The following is a 6,461-nucleotide window of genomic DNA, read 5'->3' on the forward strand; positions in this document are numbered from 1 at the left end:
GAATTCCAAATAATTTATGTAGATTGTCCTCCCTCAAGGAAATTAAACATAACTCCATCTTCCTTAAGTGTGGGATGCAATGTAATGAATTACTTCTGAAGAGTACAGTATGGAAAGGGCAATTAAAGGGTAGATTCACAGGGAAGATTTCTGACAAACACTACCTCAAGAAGTGATCAAATTTAAAATGTACAGTTATGCCATGCTGATACTGGGTACTTTTGATATTAAATGGTGAGAATGACAGTATTTCTCCATAGTCTGCCTGCTTCCAAAAAATATTAATAATAATAACCATGTATAGCATAATCATGAAAAAAGCTATCATTCAACTCACAATTTATGGACATTTTACAGCACTCCTCAAAACTATCAAAGTCATTCAAAACAAGGAAGTCTGAAAAACTGTCACATCCAAGAGAAGCTTAAGAAGATCTGACAGCTAAATATAAGTATGGTGTGTGTTTGTATCTGTGTGTATGTGTGTGTGAATGTATACGTGCAGAATCATCATAATAGTGGCATTCCTGCAATAATTCTGTCATTTATTTTACTTAGTGACTGAGTACATACGTGTGTACTTTGACAATGTAACAGTATCACAGAAATATTAAAGAATGAAGGAAATTCCTCACAATATATGAATCTTCTTGTTTTATCTGAATTTACACATGGCTTTCCATTTCTTCAGTCAGTAAAAAATTATCTGATGATTTAAAACAATATATTTGCTTTAAATGTAGTATGAAGATTGAATTATGTAAATATACATTTATTTTCTATTTAAATTCCATGTCTCAGAATGTTCTTAGATGTCTGAATATGCCATTTCTCTCCATCACATCGTTATTAAACAGAAAATGCAGAAACAGGAATAATAAAATTTACCCTCCTCATTTTCGTCTTAGTATTTTTTGGTTTTTATTTGCAAAAAGAGATGGAGATTTAAAAAAATAAAGAAAGGAAAGAAAGGAAGGAGGGAAGGAGAAAAAGAAGGAGGGAGGAAGAAAGAGAAAATGACTCTCCTTAATCATGTCTTCTAAACACTGGTATTCCCTTTTGTCTACTGTATTATTATGAAAATATTTCAAATAATACTTTATGGTTGATATAAAGAAAATGAGATATAGACATAAAAAATGGTATATATGGAAGCGTTTGACAGATTTTTTTTATAGGGAGTTAAATGTTGACATTTTATGTATAATATAGTTTACTTTTGAATATAACATTAAAATGTCAAACATTCAAACTAGACCAAAAAAATCATGAACTTTTAGTACCTTCAAGGTACAGTATTCTCAAGATAATTTATAGAGAATTAAAGGGTATTTTGACAATCTCGCTTTTTCAAGGCTCAATTTTTCAAGTTTCTGTCACACAATTTAGGAGTTACAAAGTCTCTTGACTTTAAATGTACCTGCACGTAATGATCTTTACACACAGAAAAGCAAAATAAATGCTAAGGGCTTTTTTCTCTTGCTTGATCAATCAAAGACGAGTGAGTAATAACTGTCAAAAATTAATTCACATTATTCTATTCTAATCTTTGTATGATTAATTGCTTCCAAGTCACTGAATGCATTTAATCCTTAGTCAGCATTAAAATAAAAATTTTATAATAGAAAAAAAATCAACCTTCTTTTCTACATCTTAATTAAAATTTGAGTATATTTTGAAAAATGTATTAAATCGTATAGCTGGAAGGAGAGAGAGCCCATATGTATTTCTAAAACATAAATGATTAAGTCATTCTGTTCTATGGGAAATATGTGACCAAGTTACAAATAATCTACAAAATCACATAGTTATTTAATACCCTTGCTCATGAAAGAATGTAAGTTTCTGGACTATCAATATAATGTCTATCCACTGTACTAAACTACCATTGCATTATTTCCATTAGTATCCTATATTAGATGTCTTAGTATCACAATTACATCCACAGTTTTAGTAGGATGTATTTGTATCTCTGTCATCCTGCATGCGTTCAGAATCTAAGTACTTCACTTTGGTGTCCTACTCTTGTCTTTTTTTCTGTGATTAATTCAATCTATCTCTCCTATAGCAGCTATGGTCTTTCCACAAACGCTGCCTTTCTTATTTTCTGACATGCATCATTCTATATGTAGACTCCATATCTGCTTCACAAAATTACATTTCTAAAAGATGGGTTTTACTTCACTAAAACAACCCTTCGAGCTAGAATAAATACCTTAACATTTGTGCAATATTTTAAGAGACAGAGGTTTGGATAAGATTTAAATGTCAGGGGAATATTAATAGATAATAGTCAATGAACATTTTTAATGATTCTGTCTATGTTTAAATGTATTTGAAACAAAATCTTCATGAAGAATGGTTTCTCCAGTTACTTTTTCAGTCACCAAAAATGTGCCACTTCAATGGAAATAAAAATTAAATTGATACTTTTTCTCTTTCTGTCCCGTGGTTATTTTCTTTCTCCTATTTTCTTTCTAAGAATACTACATAGAACTACTGAATTAAAAATATTGTTCAACTTAACCCATGAAGAAACAAAAAAAGATATGAGTGAAAATTAAACTCAGTATATATTCAAAACTAATTGAAAATGATGTAATTTTTATCATTATATTCTTCTTTTTAAAATATTTTATTTTTCAATTACAGTTGACATATATTTTTGTTTTTTTCAAATGTTTTTTTACTACTGAGTAGTATAATGTTTTCCAAAGAAAGATGTAGAATTAAAGGCATAGAGTCCCAAAATAGCCCAGTTTAAAAAATATGTATAGCTAAAACTTCATATTAGGTCACATATCCATTTTCAGATTGGAACTGTTATATTATCAAAATAAATAATAAATATGCATTCAGTTTCCTCACTATGTCTAGTATCATGGGAAGCTACAAATATGCTAGAATATAATTTCTGAAGTCATATTCTAATAATGTTTTATATCTTATAATCTTACTATTAAATTGTTTATGGCAACATCATGGTACAATGGATGTATGTACTCAAACTAGTTTAAAGACTATTATAAAATTTTTACTGGCAAGAATCACATCTTCAATATTAAATAAGAAATAAGATTTCTAAAAGCAAAGTTGTATTTTCTAGCACAATTGGAAATGTGATTTCAGTTAATTGGATAGTTTAAGGAATAGTGTTTTTCTCATTGGGATTTTTTTTCTTTAGGTGAGGCAACCCTTGGTTAACCTCACAGACTGCAAGGACCTTGTAAGTTTACAATCTCTTATTTTATTTTTTTATGCCTACAACACGTGGTCTTGCTAGGTGGTCTCCCATCCAAGTATTAACCAGGCCCAACCCTGCTTAGCTTCTGAGATCAGATGGGATCAGGCTTGTTCAGTGTAGCATGGCCACAGACTTGAGATGATACATTCTTGATGAATATAAAGCCTAATGGCATGTCGCTGGCATGCTCATGTCTCTGGTTGTAGCTTCGTACTGGTTTAACCTATGGTTTATTAAAGTCTGACCTTAGCTATACAGATTTTAAATTAACGTATATATCAAATAAGAGTGTGGTAAAAATGAATTACGATAGAAAAATACTCCATTTCTTTCCACAGTCTGATATTGTACAGGCAAAAATTCATTTTATTAAATAACATTTTAACATATTATTTTAATAAATACTTATCACTTTTGCAATCACATACTCATGATGTTTTGTATTCTTACTATTTCGTGAAATCAAAAAATACTAATTTCAAGTAAAATCATATACTTTCTGTAACATGTAGCACCTTTTTAGGTTTATCTTTTATCATGTTTATAGTTACGTTTCTGTTCATAATTTCTGAATAAAAATAAAAGTCTCACATTATAATATGTAAAATATTCTATATTTTAGTATATATTCATATAAAGAATTAGGATTATAAATGTATAATTATAGTAATATTTATTGTCAAATAGATAAGTGAGGTTCAAAACTATTATTTCCATTCCATAACTAAGACATAAATATGACCAGTTCTTTGGGAATGCCTAATCATAGGAAGATTAGTATATAATATTAAGGATTAATTTTTAATAATTGATGTTTGTTTATAATATACCCTACATTGAAATAGTTTTAACACAATACATCAGGTCAAGGAAATTTCACTCTCTACACACTTCACTTTTCCTTTGCTGCCATGGAATACTATCTTTTTCTCTCTATCACTTTCAGTCCAAATTTATATTATTTCTACCATGAACATGTATTCGTCACTTGCTAAAGTCAACTGACAAGTCAACTTAATAAGACCAATCTAACAATTAGTTACTAACTATTTTCTTACTGGCCACTTAGTTCAAAATAATGCAATTAATTTTTGTATTGACATAGTACCTTTAGAGAGCCCAAGCTAGAATACATAATGATTTAAACTAAAATACTTGAATATGTACTCTGAAAATCCAAACAAGGAGAGTCAAAGCTAATTTAATTTCTCATTACATAAAACTTGTGACTTAAGAACATTTTGGGATCACCATAGTTTCCTCTATTAACCACTCGGGAATATATAAATGTTAAGCTTTCAAAAGAGCTAATGTTATTTCTGAAAAATAGTAATACAGAAGGAATAAGAATTGCAAGGTAAAGTTAAAAGTGTGTGTGGGGGGGGCACACGACATAGACTAGAATAGCTCCACAACAAATTTTTCTCTCTGCGTTCTCTTTCATCTAATCAGGACAAGAATAATACTGCAAGCTTAGCTGTATACTCGGTATCATTCTGTGTTCATACACCAAGTTTTGCTGTGTTCAGAGGTAAACACAAGTCACATTTCTGAAACATTCCCTTAAGTTTTCCAACGGTAAGTTGTAACACACATTTTTCTACAGCCTGCCTTTTCTCATCATTATACATTATGAAAATACTCCTATGCTCTATTAATAATGACTAACACTAAATCAGTCTGCTTAGTGATTACATAATAGTACACAGACTATAAGTAGCACACTATCAGCTTTTCCCATAATGATTATATTTTTTGCTTTCATGAAAAAAAGGTTTTGATAAATTCTATGCATGTATTCTGCTAAAAAAAAAAAAGACAACTGCTATATATCACACTCTCTAAAATAAGATTGATGAGTTGTATTTTTAAATGTAATACATTTTCCACATTTCTTTCTAAAAGAGCTACTAACACCACACCACTTGGCAATATATAAGTGCACCCTTTTCCCCTCATTACTTTTGCCAAAAAATAGGTATTATATAGAGGTATATTATAATATATTAGCTCCATTACTATTAAGTAATATGTCATTGTTGCTCTATTTTCAGTAAACTTGACTATGATTTCATGGTTGTGTTGACAACTTGAGTTTGCTTTACAGTAAAATTACTCTGCGTATATCTTGTACAATTCTCTTTTGGATTTAGTTATTTTCTAGTTAATATTTAAGTGTTCTCTACATAGTATAAATGCCAAAACTTTGTCTCATCTATTACAATAAAAATTTAACATTTATCTCTTGAATTTTTATGTATACACTGTTCTAAATTACATATATTTCTTATTTATAGTTATCCTAGTTAACTAATATAATGACTCCTTTATTCTTTCTCCTACTCTTTTCACATATTTTGAAAATGATAGAGAAAACATCTCCTTTTTCAAGATCATTTCACACCAAGGTATAAAACATGCCATATATTCTAAGAGGTTGACTTTAGAAATATATCTGAAGGTCAAACAGATGTTGACTCTAATTGAACTTGTCATTAGATATATTAAGTCATTTTCTGCATCAGAGATAAGAGAAATGATTTTTTAAATGTGCCCCTGATTACTGTTCCTGCCATCAATCACAAAAAAATGTCTTGGCATCTGATATTACTCTATATTCAGTCTAGGGAATAGCTCTAAGAGTTTCATATTGGCACATGCAATTCTGGTCTCAATCTGCTTTTTCATTTTCAAAATGTCAGTTGAGTGATCTCAAAGATGATACAAATGTATTCAGAGAAGATCAATTAACATAAAACTTTTGAGACTGTGTTTAAATTACTTTTTCTGTCTCTACAAACATAAATTTGATAAAATACACATGATATCACTTCTTACAGAAAGGTCCATTTTAATAGCATTTAGTTACTAATTTTCTGTAGTTGTATAATAAAATTCAAAGTTATACAGTTGGTTTTCATAAATCATTTCAGATTATTTGGCCAAATACACCTAACAGTACATAGTTGTGTTTCAATAAACACAGGCACAATGTAAAAACATATAATGTATCAATGCACCCTACCACGTGTTTGATGCTATGTTTAAGATAGAACTATGCATGAAAAATTTATCTTCTCACACACTGTGCCCCAATATAAACTGAAACGTATTATAAAATGTTAATTAGATTTGGAAATATTGAACTCCAAGGAAATTATAAATATAAAATCTTATGCTGTAAAGAAAATATAAACATGATCTATAATTTGCCATA

The 6,461-nt window shown here is 29.4% G+C and overlaps 1 pseudogene; it reads right to left on the minus strand.

Annotated features, from left to right (window-relative positions):
• Positions 1–3,258: 3,258 nt before the first annotated feature.
• Positions 3,259–3,377, minus strand: LOC118609689 (annotated as a pseudogene).
• Between the last annotated feature and the right edge of the window lie 3,084 nt (positions 3,378–6,461).

Source organism: Rousettus aegyptiacus, unplaced genomic scaffold (genome assembly GCF_014176215.1).
Source record: "Rousettus aegyptiacus isolate mRouAeg1 unplaced genomic scaffold, mRouAeg1.p scaffold_m13_p_11, whole genome shotgun sequence".
In the NCBI taxonomy this organism is placed as follows: Eukaryota; Metazoa; Chordata; class Mammalia; order Chiroptera; family Pteropodidae; genus Rousettus; species Rousettus aegyptiacus.